The following is a 13,963-nucleotide window of genomic DNA, read 5'->3' as shown; positions in this document are numbered from 1 at the left end:
TCCTTTTTTTTCTCCCCCTCCTGCACTCATTAATTACTTCCTCATGTGTTGATTCCTGCCTGAGAAACACTGAGAGTTTTTGAGGTTTTTGACAGAGAGAAGTCTGGAAAAGGTTAAAACTAGATTAGGGAATGTTTATTCCCTAATCTGAGAAAGATTTGATTGACAGAATGTCTGTGAGCAGGCACTTTACTTTTGTAACAAACAACTTTATTCCTGCAATGAACTCAGGATTTAACTCCATATTTCTGCACCAGATCTAAGGCCAGTGAGAGCCAAAGGCTTTGCTTCATGTTTGTGCTTTACCAATATTTAAATAATTCAGAGGATTCCTCCTTGTACAAATCCCCACAACATCCCCCATCCCTAAAGGTCTGCACGAGTATTTTTAGGGAGATACAGAGGAGGAGAAACCCCCGAGCTAAACAAACTGACCAGAGGTGACAGCTCCCTTCAAACCCAGCTCAAAATGCTTTGTGCCTCAGGGATTATCTGATCATCTCCTTTTGCTCCCTCTAATCCAGTGGGTGATCACATCTGACGACAGCTTTAAAATCATAATCTGAACAGAACAAGCAATTCCCATGGGAAAGCTCGGGGTGGATGTGCTTGTAAAGAAAATGCCACTTTCCCCCCCTGTGGAACAAACTGTGAGTATTAACCATCCGTGCAAGTCGTGCAGTGCTGGAAAGCTCCGGCCTTTTAATCAGAGCTTTGGATTCCATGGCAGGATTTCATCAGCTGCGGGAGCGTTTTCAGCCAGGTCATGTAAATTCTGTCAAGAAACCAAGTGGCTGAGAGAGATGGATGGAAGGAATGTGCTGGGAGGAGGCTGCATTGTTTGGGGGTTTAGTTTTATAAATCTACAGATAAATGTGCCACATTTCACACTGGACACCCACCTTAAAGGCTTTATGGGGTTTGGATCTGCCTTCTAGGGAATCACACTCTGGGAATCCAGTGCACAAATGTGGGAGGGAACAGGCTGAGCAGGGGAGGAGGAGTTTGAGGCAGGAGTTCAGAGGATGACAAATGACAGAAATGTTGAGAATGGCATGAGAAATGGATGAGAAATGAGAAATGGATGAGAAATGGCACAAATGTTTCAAAGTGCTCAAAGTGGGCACCTTGATGTGCATGGATTCAGAGCACGAGAGGAACCAGCACTCCTGGGGCTGCCAGCCCTTCCCCACACAGAAATTCCCAATTCATTTCCTCCAGCAGCAAAAATGCCCTGAAATTTACCCATTCCTGGGGACAGATCTCACCTCGGTGTCCCCAAGGTGAAGGGGTGGGAGAGATGAAGCATTCCTGTCTTCCCAGAACAAGAAGTGACAGCTTCTAATTAGAATTCATTAGAGGCAGCCCCGGGGAGCTGATGGGACCATTTGTCAGGATGTTGTTGAAATTATTTTTCATCTCATGATGACATGTTGGCTCAGTGCTCTGAGTTCCCTTCCCCAAGCCTACAGAATTCCTTTGAGTCATCTGTGCTGTGCCTAAAAGTGAGGAGATGAGACCCCAGAACCCTCAGCAAACCCTGGGCATGGCCTTGATAAAAGAAAAGGGCAATGGAGGAGCAAAATGAGGCAGAAATTGTTTTTTTTTTTTTAAGTTACAAGGTAAAACTCATAGTTTAGATGAGCATTTCATAGAAACTGGAGCACAAGGAGATCCACAATTACTGAATGTCTGGATATTTTGGCAGTTATTTGGTATTTATCTTAAAATCAGCTCCCAGAGTTGAAGTATTCTGAGAGAAATTATTCTTTCAAAATATTCTTTCTCAAAATGATCTTTACTTCAAGAATTTACAGTGCAAAAAACTTCCACCATGTGAGTCTTAGGTCAAAGTATTCTGTGAAAAACTGTTTATTCTTTAAAAAAATAGTCTTTACTCCAAGAATTTACAGGGCAAAACACTTCCATCATGTGAATCTTAGATCCTCTGAGAAAAAAACCCACCTTTGCCTTTTAGTTATACCTCATCTTTTACAGTTTGGACTGGGAATCTTCCTTGCTTTGAGTCCTGGACCAGTCTGTGATTTGGGTTAGTTTTTATTCAAAAAGCAATAAAACACCAGGCATCACCAGGCAGGATTCTGGAGGTGCAGACCTCCAGAAATTATAATTAATATAATAATTACATTATTTTCCCTGCTGTGGGTGAAGTCCCATTTGTCACCATGTTGTTGTGAGGGGGATTTCTGGGAAAAATAAAGAACATTTTAATTGTTGTTAACCAGGCTGGAGCCTGAGCAGGTGATGGTGGGAGGAGAAGGCAGCAGCAGCAGCGTGGAGCTGGCACAGAACACTCAGCAGATCTGTTCTGCTCCCTCCTCCAGGATGTTCTGCTGCTCTGTGGCACCTCAGGATAACAGAGAGCTGAGAATTCCTCATGATCTCACTGCAGTGCTTTTCCAGGGGAAGCTTCATGCCTGCACAAGCACTCTGTGGGATCAGCCAGCCTCATCACTTGGACACAGGGCTGCTTTGTCTGACTTCATGCTCTGCAGATATCCATGACACATCAGGCTGGAAAGATCATTTATGAGCAACTCAAGCTGGCATTTCTACACAGAAGGTGTCAGCCAGGGAGATTTCAGTCTGGTTTTTAAAACCCCCATAAGCCAAGAGCTTAAGTCATCTCTGCTTTGTCACTGTGTGTTAACTGTAGCCATCGAGAGATTTAGGGTGAGATTTCAGACACTGCTTAATCATTGTTGGTTTTAAATAGAACAGACTTTCCTGAACCATGCATTTGGGTCCTGAAAATCCCATTCAGCATTTTTCTGCACATGGATCATGGGAACACGGTCCAAAGGGGTTTGCCAGAGAGATGTGGAGTCTGAGATTCATGTCTGAATTCAGAAGTGATGAGAGAATCTGGGACTATCTGGGAATCTTCCTTGCTGGTGGATTCAGCAGCCTCCTTCCAGGGATCCATCTCCAGCTGGCAGGAGTGGATGTCTTCAGTAGCAAGAGTTTCATAAGAAGATCAACACAAAGCCATAAAAATGGAAATCACCTCCTGTTCTGTTAAATTAACCTGTCAAAAATTCTCTCTGTGGCCAACAATCAAGCTGACAATAAGCTAATTACAGAAAGACCTCTAAACACAAAAAGTATTAGATTGACTGGGTTGTTACCTGCCTATATTTTCCTGCCTGAGCAGCCCACAAATCTTCAGGCACATTGTTGATTTGCCTCCTTGTGTGATCCCAGGGGAGATAAAATCTGCAGGAGTGCCTGTGACTCTCCCAGATCCCAGGGCTGGAGGCACAGGAGCCAATTCCCCTGCACAAAAACACTCCTTGCAGCCAGCACTGCCTGCAAAGTCAACCTCAAGGAGCTCCAGCTCTATTTCTTACATAACACTCAATAACAATCCTCTTGGGAAGCCCTCCCAGCCCTCTTTATATCATTTAGATAAGAAAAAAGCCCCTTTAGGGCAAAGTAATTCAAGCCCCTCTTCTGCAGATGATGCACTGATGGGTAGTGCAGGTTTAGCCCTGCATTTAATCACCCTGAGGAGCACAGGGATGCCTTGGGAAGGCTGGCCTGGAACAGAGGCTGCACAGAGCTAAAGAATAAAGCAGGGATTTATGAAAAGGATCTCCTCCATGGATCCACCTTGGGCAGCACGAGAGCCCAGCCAGGGCTGCACCCAAGATGAACCAAAAAGGTCCCAAAATGAACCCAAGAGGAACCAAAATGGTCCCAAGATTAACAAAAATGGTCCCAAAATGAACCCAAGAGGAACCAGAATGGTCCCAAAATGAACCCAAGAGGAACCAGAATGGTCCCAAAATGAACCCAAGGTGACAGAATGGTCCCAAAATGAACCCAAGATGAACCCAAATGGTCCCAAAATGAACCTAAGATGAACCAAAATGGTCCCAAAATGAACCCAAGATGAACCAAAATGGTCCCAAAATGAACCCTGATATGAAGCCCAGACCCACCCACTAAAGCAGCACCTGAGGCATCAACAGCACAGGACAATCATGCTGAAATTTCAGCCTTTTCCTTCTGAAACTTCCCCAATCCCCCCCTCTTCCCCTGCTCCTTGGTTATTTGCCATTGGCACGTCCCCCCTGCCTCCTCACAGCCATCTCTGCAGCTTGCTCCCAGCAGATTCCCTGTCTTGGTGTGTGGATGGAAAAGAGGGAATGGCAGTGAATCCCTTCCCTGGGCACCACGGGAGTGGGGAATGAGCAGCCTTGCAGTGTCTCCTTCCTCAGCATTCCTGCAGAAAAATGGGATGTCCCTCCTGGTGACCCTCCCAGGGCCTGCAACAGCACCAGGATTTCATTAATTGGGTTTTCAGCAGAAGCCAATGATTGTAAAAATCACCAAACCTGGGCTTGCAAAGGGTGCATCAAGGACTGGAAGGACGGGGTTGGGTTAGGTTCACTTGTAAAAATTAACTCTGATTTAGGACAGGACCTGACAAGAATTACAGCAGGAAAACTATTAATAAAATCCTTGTGTCTTGCTGCTGTGTGCAATTTCACTTTTAAAACTTAACTCTTATTTAGGACAGGGCCTGACAAGAATTACAGCATGAGCCCTATTCATAAAATCTTTATGTGTTGCTACTGTGTGCAGTTCCACTTTTAAAACTCAACTCTTATTTAGGACAGGATCTGACAATAATTACACTTGTGTGTTGTTGCTGTGTGCAGTTTCACTTTCAAAAATTAACCCTGATTTAGGACAGGACCTGACAAGAATTACAGCTATTCATAAAATCTTTGTGTGCATCACAAACAGGGAGGCACAAGGACCCAATTTCCCAGGAAAAAAAGCCAAATATTCATTTACAGCCACACAGGCCTTAACTCAGGCACATGAGTGAGTTACTTAAATTAAAAAAAAAAAAAAAGCTGAAAAAAAAACCCCAAAAAAACCAAAACAAAACAAAAAAAGAGGACTGGTTTCAGGTTCAGGGCTGGTGTAAACCCACTGATTTCAGGACCACTTTGGGATTTTGAAGGCTCTCATTGGGATCTAAGCACAGCCATCCCAGAATTCAGCCAGTTTTCCACCTGCCACTGCTGGGACACTCAGCAAAGGCCAGAATTCTGATCCATTTTCCTCATTTTTCAGTGATGCTGAGCACTGGAGGGATCCTGCCTTAGGTACTGTGTGGAGGAAGAGGAGGGGACTCCAAATACCCCTCAAAAATCAGAATTATTGGCACAGGTTCAGGGTCTGTCCCTGCCTGCTCCTGCTACCCTTAATTATTATTATTTTTTGCTACATTTCCCAGTTGTTTTTCAGTGCTAAAAATAGCTGGGAGGGAATAAAGAGCAATCCCCCTTGGGCTTGGATTCTATTAAGCCGTGGTTCTATTTTCTTCAGAGGAGAAAAGAAAATGTGGAACAGAATTTCCTGAAAGTGAATTCCCAAAGCTGGGCACTGGGGGGATGTAGGTCACTTTGCTTTGTTCTGAGCTATAAATACACTGATTTTTCCCTGAAAAGTGGGAGCACACTCATCCTTGCTGCTTTATTCAGGTCACTGCCTCTGAAGGTAACAGCAGAGGCTCCTGCTGCCACTTCCAGCCTCTGCTTTTAAGGAGAGAATTCTCCAAATAATTTTTTTTCCCTGTATTAAGCATGTAAAACAGCACTGCAGGGGATTAATTTATCTTTTATAATTTTATAATTCTATATATTTTATATATTTTATAATATCTACACTTATATATTCAATATATTTGTAATTTTAGAATATGTAATTTAATTATTTTTATTTATACAATAATTGTATATATTATATAATAGTCTATATGTAATATATAATATATAATATATATAACATAATATATAATATATATACTATATTATATATTATATATAATAATAATAATATATAATCTATATTATTGTATATTATTATATATCATTATAATATAATAGTATAACTTTATATAATATATATATTACATTTTTACATTTATATATATTTACACATTAATATATTATTATTTTATAGAGATATTTTGCATCTCTACAGATCCTGAAAACACATTTTGAGCAGCCTATTTTCCCCTCAATCACCAATACATTTTTATCCCACCAACATATTTTGATCCCACGAAATACTGAAATTCAAAGAACATCACAAAAGGATCGAGTGGCCCAAGTTTTGCACGTGCCACTTCTGGAAGGTGCAAAATATTAAGGAGATTTCTTTGGGGGAAAAAAAGGGCAATAAAAAAAATTTAAAATAATAATAATGGTAATAATAATAATAATAATAATAATAATAATAATAATAATAATAATAATAATAATAATAATAATAATAATAATAATAATAATAATAATAATAATAATAATAATAATAATAATAATAATAATAATAAATTTAATAGAATAAATACAGAAATAGAAATAATAAAAATAATCATTTTATATTTTAAAATCTCCAAGGAAATCCACAGAGCCTGGCTGACCCTGGCGTGGCTTCCATGGCTGCCAGAAGGTGCTGAAGGAAAAGCTCAGGAATATTTCTGTGGAACAGCGGCATCCAGTGGGCAAAGAACAATTCCTGCTGATTTCCTTGGAAATGCCACTTCCAGGCTCTGCTTTTAAGGAGAGAATTCTCCAAATAATTTTTTTGTTCCCCTGTATTAAGCATGTAAAACAGCACTGCAGGGGATTAATTTATCTTTTATAATTTTATAATTCTATATATTTTATATATTTTATAATATCTACACTTATATATTCAATATATTTGTAATTTTAGAATATGTAATTTAATTATTTTTATTTATACAATAATTGTATATATTATATAATAGTCTGAGTTTTCTCCCAATTATTCAGTGCTGGGTAACTCCAGCCCCTTGCAGTAAACTTTGTTAATTTTATTTAACATCCAAGCTGAGTTTTCGTTGCTGCATTGTGACCCATTGCTTTTTGGGCTGGTGATGCCTGAGAAGGTAACTTTGCAAACAGTCAATTTTATTTTTAATTTTATTTTTTATTTTTAATTTTATTTTTAATTTTATTTTTAAAAGAGGGTAGCTTGATTTTTTTTTTTAATTTTAAACAATCGACTTTAATTTTAAATTTTGTTTTTAAAGAGAAAACAGGGTTTAATTTTATTTTTTTTTTTTTTTTTTTTTTAAAGTTTTAAAACATTTCAATTTTATTTTTTAAAGAGAAATCAGCTTGGGAAAAAAATCCCAACCTGTCAGAATTCAGAGCCTGGATGTGCAAGCTCCCATTTAGAACAAGCAAAAGTAAATCCTGAATTATCTCAGTAATATTATATACATATATATATATATATATATAAAATATTATTAATATATATATATATAATATAATATTTGAGTGAGCCCTCTAAGAATGGATCTTGTAGTACAACTGGTGTTGGCTGCGCTCACCTGCCTCTAATTAATTTTTAAATTTAGATTAACATAAATCTGCCTGGCAAAAATCAAGCTGAGGGAGGGAACACCACTGACCACATTCCAAAATATTCCCCAGCACTCACTTTTCACCTTCTGGCCAAAGGCTGGCCTGAAATGCAGCCGTGTCAGGACCAGGACAGATCAATTCCCTCACCCCACGCTCACAAATTCACATTTTTTCCACTTTGTGTGTTCAGCTGGCCTGGCCAACATCGCTTTTACGCAACACAGAGGACAAGGGACACCGAGTCCTCCTGTTTTTATCAAGTGGCAGTGACAAGCTTGCTGTTGGACAGGTCCTTTGTAGCCTGGAGCCACAAAACTCAGGGTGACAGCTGCTGTGCCCTGACACTGTCTCAGAAATTTGCTCTTTTCAGCCTCCACGAGCCCCAGGCCATGCTGCTGCCTGATGTCCTTCTTCCCTCTGCAGCACTTCCAGGGCTCTGGGGTGGCACAAGGGATGGCTTTTGGTGACCTTGCTGCTACATTCCTGCTGGGTGTTAATGCTGGCATGGTTTTACCTCGCTTAACCAGAGTTTTCAAGGTGTCTCTGAGCTCAGCAGGGCCAAATTCAGTGGGGTTTGTGTCTTCACCTGACAGGAGAGTGCAGGGCATTAATGCTACCAAGGTTTTACCTCATTATCCAGAGTTTTCAAGGCGTCTCTGAGCTCAGCAGGGCCAAATTCAGCAGAGTTGGTGTGTCTTCACCTGACAGGAGAGTGCAGGGCATTAAAGCTGGCAAGGTTTTACCTCATTATCCAGAGTTTTCAAGGCGTCTCTGAGCTCAGCAGGGCCAAATTCAGCAGAGTTGGTGTGTCTTCACCTGACAGGAGAGTGCAGGGTATTAAAGCTGCCAAGGTTTTGCCTCACTTGGGTGTCTCTGAGCTCAGCAGGGGCAAAGTCAGCGGAGTTTGTGTGTCTTCACCTGACAGGAGAGAGTCATATGAACACTGTCATCACACACAGTGCTAGCATCACACACGTGATCCAAACTCCTAAATTGCCTCTGAAGGTAATCATAAAAGCAGTAGTCCTATGCTTTCAGGTTCAAGGCCAGGCTGGATGGAGCAACCTGGCCTAGTGGAAGGTGTCCCTGTCCACAACAGGGGGCTGGAGCTCTTTAAGGTGGCCTCCAACCCAACCAATTCCACGATCCAGGTGTTTAAATTCACCTGTGGTGACACTTCAGCCATGCAGGATCTCATCCCAGGCACAAATCTGGGACAGGAGGAGGATTTCAAAGCCCTCCTGCTGAACAAAGACACCAATTCCCTTCACACAACCACAGAACAGTCTGGGTTGGACGGGGACCTTGAGGATCACCTCGTTCCACCCTGTGCCATGGGCAGGGACACCTTCCAGGATCCCAGCTTGCTCCAAGCCCTGGCATTTAACACTTCCAGGGATGGGTGATCTACACCTCCCCTGAGCGACCTCTCCCAGCGCCTCACCCCCTCACAGTGCAGAATTCCCCCCGAATATCCAACCTAAACCCACTATTCTGGCATCCAACCCCCCAAACCGAGCACTTGTTGGACTGAGTGATCCTAAACACCCCAAACACGCAACCCACGAGCATCCCTCCCTCATCCCTCCCCGTCCACTCCCGCTCCGCCCGGGCAAACCGGGCACTGCCCCGAACCTTCCCCTCACCCCCGAGCCGAGACGGGCCTGGGGCTCCCCGTGGGAGACCTCCATAGTACAGAATTCCACCCGAATATCCAACCTAAACCCGCTCTTTTAGCATCCAGCCCCCCCTAAACCGAGCACTTGTTGGACTGAGTGATCCTAAACACTCCAAACACGCGAGCATCCCTCCCTCACACTCCCCATCCCCTCCCGCGGGCTGCGCGGCCGCTCCGCCCGGGCAAACCGGGCACTGCCCCGAACCTTCCCCTCACCCCCGAGCCGAGACGGGCCTGGGGCTCCCCTTGGGCTCCCCGTGGGCTCCCCGCGGGCTCCCGGGAGTTGTAGTCGGAGCGCCCGGAGCGGAACTACGGCTCCCGGCTGCCCGCGGGAGAGCAGGCGGGGCGGCCCCGGGGCCGAGCTGCGGCTGCGGCAGCAGCACCGCGGGGACGCGGCGGCCGCGGGGACACGGCCAGGCTCCGGGGACACGGCCCGGCTGAGGGCAAGGGGGTTTGCTACAGCCACACCGGGAGGTGCCGGGATAAAGGCGGATCTCAGCCCCGGTGCCCAGCGTCACCCGCTGTTCTCCGCCCGCCCGGGCGCCGCTGTGGGGATGGAGGAGGGACGGCGGCGGGCGCAGCGCTGGGCTTGTGGCTCTGGGGATCCTCGGCTCTGCCTTGGCGCTGAGGTACGTGCCTGGCTTTTCTCGGGTTGTTCCCCTCGGCATGGGGCAGCTGGAAGGGGCCGGGGTGGTTCTGGAAGCTTTAGCCGAGGTGATTCTGGTCCCTTTACCGGGGTGGTTCTGGCCCCTTCAGCCGGGATTCGGGCTGCTTTAGCCGGCGTGATTCTGGCCCCTGTATCGGGGTGATTCTGGCCCCTTTACCGGGGTGGTTCTGGCAGCTTTTGCCTGGGTGGTTCTGGCAGCTGTAGCTGGGATTAAGGCCCCTTTACCGGGATGGTTCTGGCCCCTTTAACCCGGGTAGTTCTGGCAGCTTTAGCCGGGATTAAGGCCCCTTTACCGGCATGGTTCTGGCCCCGTCAACCGGGATTGAGGCCGCTTTAGCCCGGGTGGTTCTGGCTGCTTTAGCCGGGCTGGTTCCAGCACCTTTACCTGGGATTGGGGCCGCTGTAGCCCGGGTGGTTCTGGCCCCTTTAGCCAGGATTGAGATCCCTTCAGCCGGGCTGGTTCCAGCACCTTTAGCCGGGATTGGGGCCGCTTTAGCCCGGGTGGTTCTGGCCGCTTTAGCCGGGCTGGTTCCAGCGCCTTTAGCCGGGATTGGGGCCGCTTTAGCCCGGGTGGTTCTGGCCTCTTTAGCCGGGCTGGTTCCAGCACCTTTAGCCGGGATTGGGGCCGCTTTAGCCCGGGAGGTTCTGGCCCCTTTAGCCCGGGTGATTCTGGCCGCTTTAGCCGGGCTGGTTCCAGCACCTTTAGCCGGGATTGGGGCCGCTTTAGCCCGGGTGGTTCTGGCCGCTTTAGCCGGGCTGGTTCCAGCACCTTTAGCCGGGATTGGGGCCGCTTTAGCCCGGGTGGTTCTGGCCGCTTTAGCCGGGCTGGTTCCAGCACCTTTAGCCGGGATTGGGGCCGCACCCGGGCGCTGCTGGTGCAGCCCGTCGGTGTTTCCCGGCTGCCCTGGAGGGTGTGAGCAGTCTCCTGTTCCCCGACAGGTACTGCAGGTAAGGCCTGGCTGGCTGGGCTGGCGCTGATTCCTGCCGGGAATTTCGTTTTCCTGGAGCGTGTGAGGAAGGAAGCTCGGAGCTGAGGCACGTGTGGCTTTTTCTCTGCCGTGTTTCTGTATTTCCAGTCTGCCTGAATGAAGGCCAGACGAAAGCCGGAATAAACCCAGAGAAGTTGGTGCAGCTGCACTGGAGGTGCTGAAAGTGTTTGCTCTCATTTCACTGCCCATGCTCAGCTGCGGAATTACTTTCTGAATGTCACAAATTCTGATTTCTACCTCGCTGAGAAGCAAGTGAGCCCTGGCTCACCTTCATGGAGGTCACTTGAGCTTGGCTTTACTGCTGAACCTTCTCTCTTTTTTGGCTAAGAGCCTCATGACATCCTCTGCACTTCTCTGTTGCTGTAGGAGGAGTGTATTTGGCTCAAATGAGATACCATTTTTAATTCTCCTCTGTTTAGCAACTCCCTGGATTGCTGAAACTTGCTATGAAGAATGATGCAGTTGTTCATCCTTCTAGGACCTTCCTCCGTTCTTGATTACCTGTTGAATTTTTCATTCATGGTTTCAGGATCTGGACGAGTGAATTGTCAAGGGATGCAGTGCCTGTAAATAACCCACATCCCACATTTTTATGGTGGGAATGATGCTGTGTGACAAGTAGATGATGGAGATGACAAAGAGGAAGCTTCCACAGCCTTGGCAGAGCTGGAGAGGTTCTTGCCCTCTTTTGAGCTTTGCTTTCTGCTCTCAGTAGTAGGTGTCTAGGTTTGTGTCTAGAGCAGGTGACATGTTTTGGACTCATGGTGGCTCCTTTAAAAAGTTCTTTTTTGACTTACAGGGCAGTAGTTGGGTATCAGGTAACTCTGTGTAGTCTCAGCTCCACCACTGGTGTATCCTCAGTACCTTATGCCTGTTTTTCAGACTGATTTAATTCTGTGCTGGAAGAGCAGGAGTCCTTTAGGGTGCCTGCAGCATTATTAACAGTCTGTCATTTAACAGCATCACCACAGGCTGTGTTTTATTGAAGAATTATTTCCTTTTTAGGCTTCACAAAGGTGAATGTGTTTCCCATGCCTTCCTCTTTGCACAGCTCTGTGAGTCACTGCCATGAGAAGGAGCTTCATATTTGTGTGATACTTGGCTCAGCACAATTCTTTGCTTATTCTGATTTTGCTGTATAGCATCATGTATTTTGACATTTATTTTGAGTGCATGTTTGGAGCCCTGTGGCTGTGAAAATCCTGTGCCAAATTTCGTGTGTGAAGAATCTGTTATTCTCCTGCTTTGGTCTGCAATGGGCACTGCTGGGATTGTTTGGAAGAACTGGGATGCCTTTTCCACTGAAACTTCATCAAATGTCTGGGAAACTGCAAAAAACTGTGGGAGTGCTGGAAGTGTGGTGGTTGCAGTTGTCTCCTTCCCTTTTTCTTGGGAAGAGGGATGTCCATGGCTTTTTCAGCTGCCTTGATGTAGAAGTGGGTGGCTCCAGGAGCACAGAATGCTCAGAGCTGTGGCTGCTGCCTCAGAGACGAGCTCATCTCCTGCCTTGTGTCTGTGCAGGTTTGATTTTGCTGCTCACAGAGGCTGGTCCTGGTGGTCCCTCTGGAGGTGAAGGCTTTCTCCAGCCTAGTCCATCTCTCTGGGGTTGTGTTGTCCCTGCCTGTTCCCATCAAATCTGTTTGCCTTGCTCATCATCTCTGCTCCAGCAGAGCTCTGGGCTCAGGCAGGATTCAGGGCTGTGCTGAATGTCACCGTGCCACAGCAGCTCTGGTCCTGCCCTTTCCCTTCAGTTGTTGTTTTCCAGGGAGAGAACAGAGAGTCCTCTTTGAGTTCTGGCTGTTTTTCAGGGATTCTAGTTCATGGCTTCTCAAGCATGTTTTTGGAGGGGCCAGAATTGTAATACAGTGTTCTCTCACCTTTCCATAACTCTCCCTGGAAGCTCTGATGGGAGAGAAATCATTGAATTCTCCTTAAACAAAGAGAAAGTGCAGTCTGTTGTTTTGTGGGAGATCTGCAGAATTTAAATATTTCTTTTCCCTCTGTAGTAGTGTTTGAAATTTTCAAGAACACAGAAAAAGTCCTTCAGCATTTAGACTGGAACATGGAATCAGTAAAGTTTCATTGTTGTACTGGCAGGATATTCAGCTGATTGATCTTAGACCTTGAGCCACATTCCCTGATGAAACCCCAAGGGAATTAGGGATGAATGCTGGATCAGGGGTTGAAACTTCCTTCTTTTCCTGTGACCAGGCTGTGGAGAGCAGAACTCGGAGTTGGGATGTGTGAGCTTTATTCCTGGCTCTGCCACCAATCCCACGTGTACCTCAGGCTCCATTTCCCATCTAGCAGAGTGCTCTTGGATTCTCCAGAGTCCCCAGAGCACAAAGAAAACATCTGGACCTGTAAAATGCACAGACCTGGAGGGGAACTGATGGACGTGCTGCCCCTCAAACCTTGGTTGAGTGAGGAAGGCAAGATCTCCTCCTCACTTTGCTCTGCTCCCACATGGCTGCCTGGCCAAAGGCATGTCAGCAGAGATTAGATTTAAACCTCCTGATCTGCTTTCAGAGCACAGAAAGGGCAAGTTGCAGGCTGAGAGCAGGCAGGAGTGCAGTGCTGACCGTGCTGGGAGCCTGGAGGGGAATCTCAAGTTGGTAGGATGAGCTATCAAGGCTCATCAGGGATCCAGCAGGTTTTATGCTCCAGCTCCCTCATGCCAGGCTGAAGGAGCTGCTTTTCATTTGGAAAAATTGTGTTCCTAACTCAGAGGATTTGTTAATCCCTTTGTGCCACCACTGCTGAGGGTCCCAGAGTCTGAATACCTGTGAGCCACAGCTCTGTGTTTCCTCAGCCCCTGTTCAACCACCTCTCAGGACATCAGAGTTAATTCCTCTTGATTTTTTCATTCCTGCAGTAAATCAGGATTTTGATTTTTGAATGACTTTTGGGGACACTTACTGACTTTAGGGACAGGCAAGGCAATCATGTTTGGGGTTTTATGGGTTTTTATAGTTTTTTATTGGGGTTTTATGAACTTTTAAATGCTTGAACTCAGATTTTAGTGGTAAATAGGAGTTGATAGCTGGTGTGAGAGAGATGCAGACCTGAGCTTTACCAGGGCTCCACACCATCAGCTCTGGGCCAGATGGTCTTGCCTCTGAGAAATATATTAGAGCAATGTCAAGGAAGAGCACAGTTGAAATCCTCTGCCAAGACAGATTTCTCA

The 13,963-nt window shown here is 45.9% G+C and overlaps 1 protein-coding gene and 1 long non-coding RNA gene across 3 annotated transcripts in view; one reads left to right on the top strand and one right to left on the bottom strand.

The window, feature by feature from the left end:
- Positions 1-1,698: 1,698 nt before the first annotated feature.
- LOC121344013 lies at positions 1,699-9,391 on the bottom strand. Its single transcript, XR_005953778.1, has 3 exons — positions 9,337-9,391; positions 7,519-8,360; positions 1,699-3,297 (listed from the first exon to the last, which is right to left on the bottom strand). It is a non-coding gene; the product is annotated as an uncharacterized LOC121344013 (long non-coding RNA).
- Positions 9,392-9,472: 81 nt separating this feature from the next.
- MIB2 (MIB E3 ubiquitin protein ligase 2) overlaps positions 9,473-13,963 on the top strand; it is a 44,899-nt gene continuing 40,408 nt past the window's right edge. For both annotated transcript variants that reach the window (XM_041419600.1, XM_041419599.1), the window contains exon 1: positions 9,473-9,749. The gene's annotated coding sequence lies outside the window, so the exon portion shown is untranslated. The remainder of the gene's footprint in view (positions 9,750-13,963) is intronic.

Source organism: Onychostruthus taczanowskii, unplaced genomic scaffold (assembly GCF_017590055.1).
Source record: "Onychostruthus taczanowskii isolate IOZ18803 unplaced genomic scaffold, ASM1759005v1 scaffold61, whole genome shotgun sequence".
NCBI classification, from domain to species: Eukaryota; Metazoa; Chordata; class Aves; order Passeriformes; family Passeridae; genus Onychostruthus; species Onychostruthus taczanowskii.
Note: the sequence above shows the minus strand (reverse complement) of the source record. Positions and strands in the feature narration are given on the sequence as shown.